The sequence below is a fragment of the Macaca fascicularis genome, chromosome 7, assembly GCF_037993035.2.
Source record: "Macaca fascicularis isolate 582-1 chromosome 7, T2T-MFA8v1.1".
Taxonomy (NCBI): Eukaryota; Metazoa; Chordata; class Mammalia; order Primates; family Cercopithecidae; genus Macaca; species Macaca fascicularis.
In genome coordinates, this window is record NC_088381.1 from 4677920 (window position 1) to 4691028 (window position 13109).

Consider the following 13109-nt stretch of genomic DNA (forward strand, 5'->3'; position numbering starts at 1 on the left):
ACATCGTTTTGAGCAGGAATTAACCTACAGCTCCATGATTATAAACTTTTTTCATATCTAGTTAACTTTCTTCCATGATAATGTCTACTCTGTGGCTTTTGGGCTTGTCACTTGAAATGGTTTCATTGTGTCCCCACCCAAATCTCACCTGAAATTGTAATAATCCCCATGTGTCAAGGGCAGGGCCAGGTAAAGAAAATGGAATCATGGGAACAGTTTTCCCCATACTCTTCTCATGGTAGTAAATAAGTCTCACAAGATTTGATGGTTTTATAAATGGGAGTTCCCCTGCACAAGTTCTCCTGTCTGCCACTTGTAGGATGTGACTTTGCTCCTCATTCGCCTTCTGCCATGATGGTGAGGCCTCCCTGACCATGTGAAACTGTGAGGCAATTAAACCTCTTTCCTTTATAAATTACCCAGTCTTAGGTATGTCTTTATTAGCATCGTGAGAACAGATTAATATATCAAAGGACAATATAGATCCATGATGTGTCAAGAGAATGTGTGGTCCCATAAATTCGTGATGGAGTCTGCATGATGAAGAAAACTGAATAATCACAGTGTTTTCTCAAAGGCTTAAGGCATCGTATTCTTGCAAAACTTGGGAAAAAAAGGAATCTGTACTAAGAAAACATGCTTAATGCAGAAATATATATGTTCCCCATCACTGGTGCTTCTCAATCTTCTCTTCTAATGTCTGGAAGTTATGTCTTCTAAAATGTCTTTATACTGAGATCCTACAAAGACACTGCCAGAAAGTGCCTGCAAACAGGGCCTTCTAACATATGTGAGAAAGGCATCTTTCCTTGGAAAAGTGGTTAGGAACACAGGAACTGATAACTGGATAATGGTGTGATTGGAATAAGAAAATGGATGAGTGTCCCAGGAGCATGAAGGCGTCCTTCTGAAGCAGGTGCCATGTGTAGGAATGGGGTATAATAAGGCAAGCTACTTTGCCATAGTCTCCCCACATCTCCGTTCATCCTCTGATCTGTGGCTTTATAGTGGTTTAAATCTGTCTCTCTTATTGTTGTTTTATTTTTTGGTACCTGAATATTATATTTTAAGAAATGTTTTTATCATAGTTTTAGTTTTACAGAAAGTAGTAAAGATAATAGAGTTTCATATATCCTACAGCTTCCTGAAATGTGAACACCTTATATCACCATAGCATATTTATGAAAACTCAGAAACTGACAGTGGTACAAAACTATTAACTGAAATAGATTTTCTTCATATTTTGCCAGGTTTTCCACTAATGTCATTTTTCTGTTCAACGATCTAATCGAAGATACCACATTACATTTACTGTCAGGCATATTACCGATTGGTTGTTGTATAACATATGACTACAGAGTTTAGACTTTAAAACACAGCCCTACATAGTACTTACAGTTTCTCTGGGTCGGTTACCTGGCAGAGAGTTCAAGGGAAGGCTCACCTGACAAAGGATCCCCTTCCAAGCTCCTAGAATTCTTGTAAGGATTCAATTTCTGTCCAAGTCAAGATGACTTCACTGGTGTGTTATTCAAAGCCTTTCAGCATTAATAACAATCAATAAAATCAGACAAGTAGAGAACCTTTCCCAATGCACTGTATGAAGACAGTGTTTCCTGACACCACAGCTAGACAAAGACATTTCCAGAAAGGAAAATTACAGACCAATATGAAATAGGTAAAAAGTATCAAGGAAGTACTATCAAAATTAACTAGTAACATATAAAAAGGATTATACACTAAAAGCAAAATGATTTACCCTTGCAATGTAAGTTTGGTTAAACATACAAAAAGAACTGCTGTTATAAACTATAGTAATAGAATTTTTTTAAAAACACTCATGGTCACCTCTAAAGATGCAGAATAGGTATTTGACAAATTCCAAACCCATTCATGATAAAAGCTCTGGGAAAGTTAGGCATAGAAGAAAACTTGCTAAACCTACAAACAGCATCCACGGAAAACTCACATAACTTAAGGAAAGACATACAAGCCAATAGAATGGAGTTGAGCACGACAAAATCCATCTTTATATATAGGGCAAACTTATTTTCAAGGTTGAAAATTTGATTAAAGAGGAAAAAATAGTTTTTCAACAAATGTTCCTGGGAGAAAGGGATATCCACATGGAAGTTTAACTCTTTCCTGTACCATATATGTATTTGACTCAAAATAGAATACGTGGCTAGCTGTAAGAGCTAAAACTAAAAATCCCACAGAAGAGAACACAGGAATAGGTTTTCATGGCCTTATGTGAAACAATGGATTCTAACATGTGACACAAAAGTGCAAGTGACAGAAAAAAAAATAGATGCACTGAACTTCACATGGATCAATACCTTTTAAGATGCAAAGTGCACCATCAAGACAACTGAAATAATGGAAGAAGATATTCCCAAGTCATATAACTGTTAGGAGACTATTACACAGAATATAAGAAACGTTCAGGTGTGTACCAGCACACCCGGCTAATTTTTGTATTTTTAGTAGAGATAGGGTTTCATCATGTTAGGCTGGGCTCAAACTCCTGGCCTCAAGTGATCCACCCACCTCAGCTTCCCAAATTGCTGGGATTATAGGCATGAGCCACCGTGCTCAGCCTCATTCTTCTTTATTATTTTCTAAATTTGTATTTCTAAATAATATGTTGTTCAGGATTTTTGTCTTCAGTATTAGATAAATATGTGAATAAATTAATGTTTAATCTTAGTCAAATGATGAAAAAATATAACAAATCCATATCATGATACATCCTATGGAACACCTGACAAGTTCTTTTCACTAGGATCAAGGTCAAAAAAATAAGTGAAGACCCACAAACTGATACAGGTTAGACAGGACCTGATATGGCTGATAGGTTCTAAGATGCTTCCCAATGATCCACACCTCTAGATATGCAAAACTCTATGCTTATACCCTCACTGTGAGGTTAAGACATGCCATACCACACGTATACACAAACACAAAAGGGGCAAAGTGTATGGAACAATGGTTTGTAAGAGAGACTATATCAAACAGGGAAGGACAGTGATACTTGAGACATACAATGCTGTGACATGAGCTCTACCATTGCCTCAAGACACTGCTTTGGGAGATTTTCCAGGCTGTGGTGTGGCATGGACTTTGGAAGACACTGTGAGTTGAGAAGATGGAGCTGAGAGTCGAGTACAGATTGGCTGGATCGCATCTAGAATTTCTTCACATCCGGTGGTAAGAATGGGAGACAGCATGGCTGCCATTGTCATCATTATTCACTGAAATACGGTTCACAGAAGTACAGGAGCAATGCAGAAACAAAGGCAGAGACACAAAGAAAAGTTACTTGAATGAAGACTTAATATTGCACAAAGACTGACGCCTTTACACGTTGTACAAAACCAAGGCTTAAAAAATAACCATTTGAGATAAAGTAAATGATGTGTCTAAGTCAAATGAACCAACCAAGTGGACACAAACCTTCCTTTACTATACCATTTTCATACATGTGCCTGATGAACTCACTATATTATAAAATAATGAAAGCAGAGCTTTCTATTTATAAGAGCAGAACACAATTGTCAGAAAAAGAAGGATTAAAAATATTTTTACCTCTATTTGTTTCCCTATAAAACCTTACGTTTCCTTTAAATTTGGAAAATAATTTGTCACTTTCTTCACTACATAAATACCACTGCCATTCTAGTTTGCATGGAGTATAGGGTTGCTATTTTTATGCAGTGAAGTTCATTTAAATTAAATTATTGATATGCAGTGAAATTAATTTAAATTAAGTTGCTATTTATATGCAGTGAAACTAAGTTAAGTTAAATTGCCAGGCTGCAATATAATAGATGAGGGGTTGTTATTGTTGTTGTTATTTTAACCAAGATCTGTCACTGAAATTCTGTGTGTGCAGTATTGAAGCCAAGAGACCCTGAAAGCCACTCACTGGAAAATCAAATGCCCATCTACTGATTTGGAGTACTTGTAAAACACCAGTGTTCACGCTCTCTTGGTTGCTCACATCTCATAAATCTTAGACGAATGTCCCCTATGTCCCCAGAATAATTTTAGAGCACTATGTTGATTATTGCCTTACTTGTACAGTAAACATATGTTATTGAGTTTCAGCAACTCATTCTGTGTGAATGCTTCACTCACCAGAGGATGTGTTGTCAACATAGTCATGTTGGCATTAAGGCACTCCTCACTGCAAGCTCTGAATAAATTCTGGTCTGTTTGTTGGAGTCCTGTTAAATAATATCTGAAAATGGGGCTTTTTGACACACGTGAGTCACAGGCATCTGTCTTTGAAAAAGTGGTTACTGATGCTAAAACTGGTGACTGAAAAATGCAGAATATGATGAAGAAGATGAAAGAGGACGAGTCTCTGGAACTTGGGGAGAATCTTCCTGAAGCAGGTGTACCTGTGTTTGAGTTGGTAAATCGATATGGAAAAGTGCTTTGCTATTCTCTCTTTACATGTCCTTTCATCTCCTGAGCTGAAGGTATTCTGTTTGTGCTTTGGAATTCTTTTAATATCACTTTTAATATTCTTTTCAAAAATACTTTTCTATAAAATAATTTAAATACACAGAAATATTCCCAGAAAGCTTTATATATCCTTGAGTTACATGCAATGATGAGCCCTAAAAAATAGTTGGCACAAAACTGTTTATTGAAATATAGGCTTTTTCCATATTTTACTGGGTTTTTAAGTAATGTCATTTTTTCTGCCCAGGATACCACATTGCATTTACTGTCAGGCGTATTATTTATTGCTGCAAAATAAATTCTCACATACTAAGTGGCTTTCACTCACAGTTTCTCTGTATCATGAATCCAGATGCAGATGATGGCCAAGGACAAGGTCTCAAGCGAAGAAGGTTCAGCTGGGGAAGGATCGCCTTCCAAATTCATGTGATTGTTGTTAGGAGTGAAGGCCCTGTGCTTGTTGAGATGACTTCACTGGTAAACTATTCCAAACCTGAAAATAATTAATAACAATCTATCACAAACTCTTCATAAAAACGTAAACAACAGTACAGGCAGAGATCACTTCCTGATGTATACTATTAGTTGGTTTATACTGATATTACAACAAAAGCAAGACATTTTAAGGAAGAAAAATTAAGATCAATATGTTTTATAAATAAAGTACAAAGGTCTTCAATAAGATGCTAGCAATACAAATCAGCAAATGGAAAAAGAATTACACACCATCACCAAGAGTATTTGTCTCAGGAATGCAAATTTGGTTCAACTTACAAAATAATTAGTGTCATGCCCTCTAAGAATAAAATAAAAAACAAAAGCCATATGATCATCTCAAAAGATGCAGCAAAGGCACCTGATAAATCCAAAATCCATTTTTGATAACAATATACAACAAATTAAGCCTATAAGGAAACTTTCTTTATCTTAAAGGGCATCCATGAAAAACTCAGTATCATCATAATTTAATTTAAAGGCTCAAAAATAGTATAAACACGGACATACAGATCAAAGAAATATAGTAGAATTGAACATCCATAAATTAATCTTTACCTTTAGAGTCAAATGATTTTGTAAGGTTGCCAAGCCAATTCAATACGGAAAAATACATTTGTAACAAATGCTGCTAAGACAATTGAATATCCACAAGCAAGTTGAACTTCTCACTCACACCATATACATAATTAGCTCAAAATAATCATATATCCAAATGTAAGCTCTAAATAGACCAAACCCATAGTAGATAATATATAAATATGTAATTTGGGTCTTAAGATAAACAATAACTCCTATAATTTCTAAGATACGATACTTAAAGCCCAACAAAAATAAATAAACATGAATATATTTAACTTTATAAGAATTAAAATCTTCTGGGATTCAAAGTACATCATTAAAAATAAAAAGATAATGCAAAGAATAGAAGAAAATCTTCACAATCACATAGAAGGATTTATTATCCATAACATACAAAATATTTTACAACTCAAAATAAAAAGGCAAGTATCACAATCGAAGTGGTAAACTATCTGAATAGACATGTATCCAGAGATACTATATTCATGTCTCGTAAGCACATGATATGGGGCCTAAGTCTTTTGTCATTAAGAAAATGCAACTCTAAGCAACCATGAGATACACTTCACAAATCTAAAGGGTATATTGTGAAAAAAAGGTAAATTTAAAAAGGCAAAATACTTTGTGAGATTTTGGTGATGTGACACTCTGGAATGTGAAAAAGCAGAGAGATAATAAAATGGTATTTACTAGGAGCTTGGAAGAGAGGCAGGTCAAACTGGTGAGGTACAGCAGATTCGCTCTGGGCAGTGAAATTACTCTGGTATCATACAGTAACGATAAATACATTATTGTATTTTACAAATCCTAAATAACTTTATAATACAAAAAGTGAACTTACAATATACAAATTAAACACCTTATACAGCAGGTAGCAGTTAGCACGGGGCTATACACATAAAAGAATTAAATAACACATCAGTGAAATCACCTCACTGAATGGAGGGGGGAAAAGCAGCTGACCCAAGTAACGTAGCAAGTCAGTGGATATTCTGAGTCTAAAGGGTAAAGATTTATCCATAAAATCTTCAGTTGGTAAAGTTCTTTCTCACGGCCATGTACATTTCTAATTCTGAATATGCTTATACAAGTCTTTGGATTATGTGATTAAATAACAGAACCATCTTTATCATTGTTAGCGTGGTAGGCTACACACAAGTAAGCGGGAATAGGGGTGCTGATTCATGTGGTACTGGATTAGATCATGGGGTGCTGGAGTGTTATGAGGAAGGAATTCATGTTTAACTTAAAGATACAGATACATGATAAAACATTTGTGTGTGCGTGTGTGTGTGTGTGTGTGAGTGTGAATCAGTATACATAGATGTATCTGCTCTGCACACAAGGTCACGAATCAACAGATGCCCCAGGAGCAATGAATATGCCAAGGGCCCGATCTCCATTTCTAATTCAATTTTCCAATAAAATAACTAGGGCTCTGTAAAAAAAAAATGGTTAATACCAGGCTTGTGAGGAAATCCACACAATTAGCATAATTAGCACCTAGTAGTGCCAGAAAAAGTAAAATGCCAAACAGTGCAAACAACTAACCAACCACATAACAATAGCAAAGCTCAGTTATGGTGGTGTTTCAAAACGACAGATGATCCAACTGAAAGAACTTCCAATAGTCAACATTGCAACAATTTAAACAAATAAATGAAGTAGTAGAAGTAAAGAGTAAAATAAATATCCATGTTTGCATACTGACATAAAAATGATTGCATAAATATAACGATTATTGGAGAAGAATAGATATGTCCAGGATGAATGTTCCAGATAACTTTTGGTAGACCTCTGCTCATAAAGAAGAGCATTTCTTTTGTTTTGTTTTTTGTTTTTCAAGATAGCAGATTGGAGGCTTTGTTAGTGTGCCTCACCTGCTTAGAAAGAGCAAAATAGTGTCTAGAGATTCACACTGTGAATTTGTATCCAACAAACACAGGAACTCAACAAAAAAAGTGAAAGAACCTCTGGATACTTTGAAAGGAGCAGGAGGCAGCAACTTGCACTACGTGTCAGATGGACAACTGAGCCTTGAGAGTGCAAAAGGGGGAGACTCTCTCTGTGATACATTCCCACTAGGGAACCAGGCAATCCAGGTCACAGGGAAGCGCCTGAACCCTGCCCAGCGATGGAGCTGACTTAAGAGAGGTGGGGAGCATGAAAGTAAGAGTGGCACCTGGATGTGCTGCGTGTGCACTCCCAGACCCCAGCAGCAACAGAAGGAAGATATTCTTGACCCTAATTCATAGAATATCTTGAAGAAATCAGCGAAGTAACCCAGGCAGTAGGCATGCACTGGAAGAAGCCCCCAACTGAGGAAGAAGCTGACCAACTAAGATTTGTATTTGATCTAGTATTGAGCAGAGGATGAACCCCCGAAGGCCCGACCCAAGGGGCATGAAGGAAGCATTCTTGTGCCAGGGTCATGGGACCTGGGTACTGCTGTTTCACATGTCAAATCAAGGGGTGTGGCCTCAGAGCTACTGTTGCAGTTTCAGTCTCCAGTGGGAAGTCTTGTGGCCTGGGGTAGGTTTGTGTTCTGAGCCTAGACTGCCTGGGACTTTGCTGGCTGTTGTGGGTTTTTGCCAGCAGAAGTCTGCATGTGTAAGACCTTCTGTGTCAAGGACATGGGAACTGACCTGCCACTTTCTACCCCTCTCTCCATGTACAGACTCTCATGGAGCAGAGGGCGTTCTCCTCCCTGGAACATTATCCCAGCGGTCAGGGAACTGTCCACTGACCACCATTGCAGCTTCTGCTTACACCCACACTTGGAGAGGCAGAGAACGGACTTTCCTGACCCAGCCCACACCTGGCTTTGCCCCTCTACCTGTCCTAGTAGCAGAACCGGAACAGGGACTTTTTAGACTTCCATGTCACTTCCCATCAGCTGAATACTTCCCCTGGGTAACAAAGGCTAAGCATAAATCCCAGCACCATGACACCTGGCTCTCTCCTGCAAGTGCCACCTTCCAGCCCAAGGTCAACCAACACAGTCCGTTATAACATCTGCTGGCACACTAACATGGTACTGGAATAAATGTAGACATACACACCGGAGGAACAGAATAGAGACCCCAGAAATGAAGGCAAATACTTACGATTAACTGATTTTCAACAAAGCAGACAAAAACATATACTGAGGAATGAACATCCTATTCAATAAAAGGTGCTAGGAAAATAAGACGGCCACATGCCAAAGAATGAAATTGGATCCTTATCTGTCACCAAAAATAAAAATTAACTCAAGATGCATTAAAGACTTAAATGTGAGACATGAAACCATAAAGATTCTAGAAGTAAAACTAGGAAAAAATCTTCTGGACATTGGCCTAGGCAAAGAATATTTGACTAAGACCCCGAAAGCAACTGTAACATAAAAAAAAAATAAATAAATGGGACTTAGCTAAACTGAAAAGCAGAGCAAAAGAAATAATCGACAGAGTAAAGAAACAACCTACAGAATGGGAGAAAATATTTGGAAACTGTCCATCCAACAAAGGACTAACCCAGAATCTACAAGAAACACAAATCAGCAAGAAAAAATAAATAATCCTATTAAAAACTGGGGGGATGACATGAACAGGGAAAAGATATACAAACGGCCAGCAAACATATGAAAAAAAAATGCTCAACATCACTAGTCATTAGGGAATGCAAATTAAAACCATAATGCGATACCAACCTTAGCCTAGTCAGAAGGACCATTATGAAAAAGTCAATAAATGATTGACATTGGTGTGGATGAGGTGAAAAGGGAATGCTCATACACCCTTGGCAGGAATGTAAATTCTTACGACCTGTATGGTAAACAGCATGGAGATTTCTCAATGAGCTTTTACAAGCAGAGCTACCATTCAATCTAGCAATCCCACCACTGGGTACGGGCCCAAATGAAAAGAAGTCATTCTATCAGGCGCCACCTTCAGTCTTCCTGGACCCAGCAATTCAGGGGTTTCAGGTTCGGGACAAGTGCAGGGTTCTCCATAAAGGCAGAGTTGGTGGTGGACCTGACCCCTTGCAGCCCCACGCGGAGGGAGTGGAGGGGCGCGTTCTGCAGCCTGCTGCACAGGATAAAAGGTAGATTCCACCTGGTGAGTGGAAGGTGCATGTGGCAGCTCTGCTGGGGCTGCGGGAGTATAGGAGAGAGTGGCTGGCTGCCTGGTGCACAAGTGTCTGCGGAGCACATGCTCAGAAGGCCGGGGCAGAGAGGCAAAGGTGCTGGTCGCAGAAACTTTGGTTCAGGGGCTCAACACGCCCGCCAGGGATGTGGCCCATCATCTGACCTTTGGAAGCAACTTTGTGCTCCTCACTCGGCTTCCTGTTACAAATCGTGGCAACATATTTCAGAGGACTTGGGGGAAAATCGCCCTCTTGGCACCATCAGGTCCATTCTCAGTGGCGTTCTGCTGGGGATGGGAGGAAGTCCCCAAGGATGGTGTAAAGGAGGGGTGCCTGGCCTTGGGCTTGGCAGATGGGTGAGCTCCACTTCCCGGTGCCAAAGCCCTTATTGCATCTGCTGCAGACTCCGTGAGACTGGGCACGGTGATCCAAGAGTTCACCCACGTCAGAAATCCTTTCGGTGCTGCTGCCCAGTGGAAGACCACAGCCTGCCTTCTTCCTGGGCCTGAGTGAAGTGACACGGCCACTGCCAGGGCGGGGGTCCAGGGAAGCCTGTCTCTGTCACTGTGCTCTGCGCCAAGTACGGAGAAATGTTTGTAAGGAGTTGACAACTCCCGCGAAAGCATTTCAGTGGTTACTGGAGGACCTGCACTCTGGAAATGCAGAGAACCCAGGACTGTTGCCAGGATTAACTGGGTGACTAACAAGAGAGGGCAGACAGAGCCTGGCTCATTTCGGTACTCTGCACGGGTTAGTTGCCACCATCAGCTGTGATGGGCACATGTGGTGACTGCTTTGTGGCACTCCTGGGCATCGCTCCACTTGGTTTCAGATACCTGTGGAGCTGTTTTGAACAGAGGAAAGAAATTCAGGATTGTACCCAGCCCTTAACTGGGGTTTGTTTGGAAGCTCACCATTTGTTTGTAAGTGTGAGTGTATGACCTTTGAGTGTGGGCCCTGGTCTCTTCCTATCTTTTTCACTTTCAACTTCATCTTCCTGATTATCTTGGAAGCCACCTACAGCCTTACTCATCTCAGTCAAAGGTACCCCTAGCTCTCTCCAGCTGTCAACAGTTTCCTTTGCCCATGACTTGCAGAGGTGGGAGGGATTCGTCTCACACTGTGCATGTCCAGGGTACTGGGGCTCTCCCTGATGGGATGTCAGCAAGAGTGGTGGGGGTACCAACCCTATACCATGCAGCAGCTAGAAGGTTCACAAACCTCCTTTTCTATCTTTTTCTCTTTCCCTCCATTAAAACCTTTTTCCCAGGTTTAAAACCTGGCTCCTTTGCAGAAGCCTGGCAGGAACTTCATATTCTCATTCTCTTTGGGATTTCAGCTGGTTACTTATTAAGACCTACTTTTGTGAACATTTTAAACTGAGAGGCAAACTATAGCAAGAAAACTTGATCGCTCAAATGGTTAACTGCAGCTATTAAGTGAGGCAGAGTCATCAAAACCTCTCTTTCTTCCTCTGTTTTGTTTTCTGCCTGCTTCAGATTGGCTGTTACTAAGCTGTTGGTGCTGTGATTAGACTCATTATTTACCGACTAACTAGAAAGTAAACACAGGAAACTGGTTTAAAACTGAAGGGAAAAAAAAAGGTAAAAGATGCTTTTTTAAAAACAAAACTGCCATAAAGATAGCTTTACCCAAAGTTTGGTTCACAGCTTTCACAGATTATGTATTGGAGAAAACACAATTTAGCCATGGAAACAGGTTCCAGTTTTGTCAGACGATAACAGGTATCCAGCTATTTTTTATAAAATACTGAGTGTGTACTGTTACTTTACGGTTAGAATTCCAAGGTAAAAGCTATGAGATCTTTGCTTGTGTGTGTATACCTGTTTAGACATGTTTGGGTGTATGTACATATGTAGACATGTTTGAGTGTATGCAGATACGTCAATATGTTTGCGTGTATGTACACATGTAGATGTTTGTGTGTATGTACATATGTAGACATGTTTGTGTGTATGTACATATGTAGACATGTTTGTGTATGTACATATGTAGACATGTTTGTGCGTATGTACATATGTAGACGTGTTTGTGTGTATGTACATATGTAGACATGTTTGTGTGTTATATCTAGCCTGCTAGCAAATTGACTTACAAGTAAATAAGCGCTCATAAATTAATTTGGGAAGCTTTTCAAGTTCACATAAATTTAGTAAACCTTGACAAATAAAACTGGTTTTAAGATTATTGGTGACATAATATTAGAAATATCTTCAAAATGATCAGCATATATATTTTTTTAATTTATTATTATACTTAAGTTGTAGGGTACATGTGCATAACGTGCAGGTTTGTTACATATGTATACTTGTGCCATGTTGGTGTGCTGCACCCATCAACTCGTCATTTACATCAGGTATAACTTCCAATGCAATCCCTCCCCCCTCCCCCCTCCCCATGATAGGCCCCGGTGTGTGATGTTCCCCTTCCTGAGTCCAAGTGATCTCATTGTTCAGTTCCCACCTATGAGTGAGAACATGCGGTGTTTGGTTTTCTGTTCTTGTGATAGTTTGCTAAGAATGATGGTTTCCAGCTGCATCCATGTCCCTACAAAGGACACAAACTCATCCTTTTTGATGGCTACATAGTATTCCATGGTGTATATGTGCCACATTTTCTTAATCCAATCTGTCACTGATGGACATTTGGGTTGATTCCAAGTCTTTGCTATTGTGAATAGTGCTGCAATAAACATACGTGTGCATGTGTCTTTATAGCAGCATAATTTATAATCCTTTGGGTATATACCCAGTAATGGGATGGCTGGGTCATATGGTACATCTAGTTCTAGATCCTTGAGGAATCGCCATACTGTTTTCAATAATGGTTGAACTAGTTTACAATCCCACCAACAGTGTAAAAGTGTTCAAGAACCACATGATTATCTCAATAGATGCAGAAAAGGCTTTTGACAAAATTCAACAGCCCTTCATGCTAAAAACGCTCAATAAATTTGGTATTGATGGAACATACCTCAAAATAATAAGAGCTATTTATGACAAACCCACAGCCAATATCATACTGAATAGGCAAAAACTGTAAAAATTCCCTTTGAAAACTGGAACAAGACAGGGATGCCTTCTCTCACCACTCCTATTCAACATAGTGTTGGAAGTTCTGGCTAGGGCAATTAGGCAAGAGAAAGAAATCAAGGGTATTCAGTTAGGAAAAGAGAAGTCAAATTGTCCCTGTTTGCAGATGACATGATTGTATATTTAGAAAACCGCATTGTCTCAGCCCAAAATCTCCTTAAGCTGATAAGCAACTTCAGCAAAGTCTCAGGATACAAAATTAACGTGCAAAAATCACAAGCATTCTTATACACCAGTAACAGACAAACAGAGAGCCAAATCAGGAATGAACTTCCATTCACAATTGCTTCAAAGAGAATCAAATACCTAGGAATCCAA

At 39.2% G+C, this 13109-nt stretch overlaps 1 long non-coding RNA gene across 1 annotated transcript; it reads right to left on the reverse strand.

Moving 5' to 3' along the window:
* Positions 1-1027: 1027 nt before the first annotated feature.
* On the reverse strand, positions 1028-10728 carry LOC135971745 (uncharacterized). Its single transcript, XR_010587978.2, has 2 exons — positions 4802-10728; positions 1028-3254 (listed from the first exon to the last, which is right to left on the reverse strand). It is a non-coding gene; the product is annotated as an uncharacterized lncRNA (long non-coding RNA).
* Between the last annotated feature and the right edge of the window lie 2381 nt (positions 10729-13109).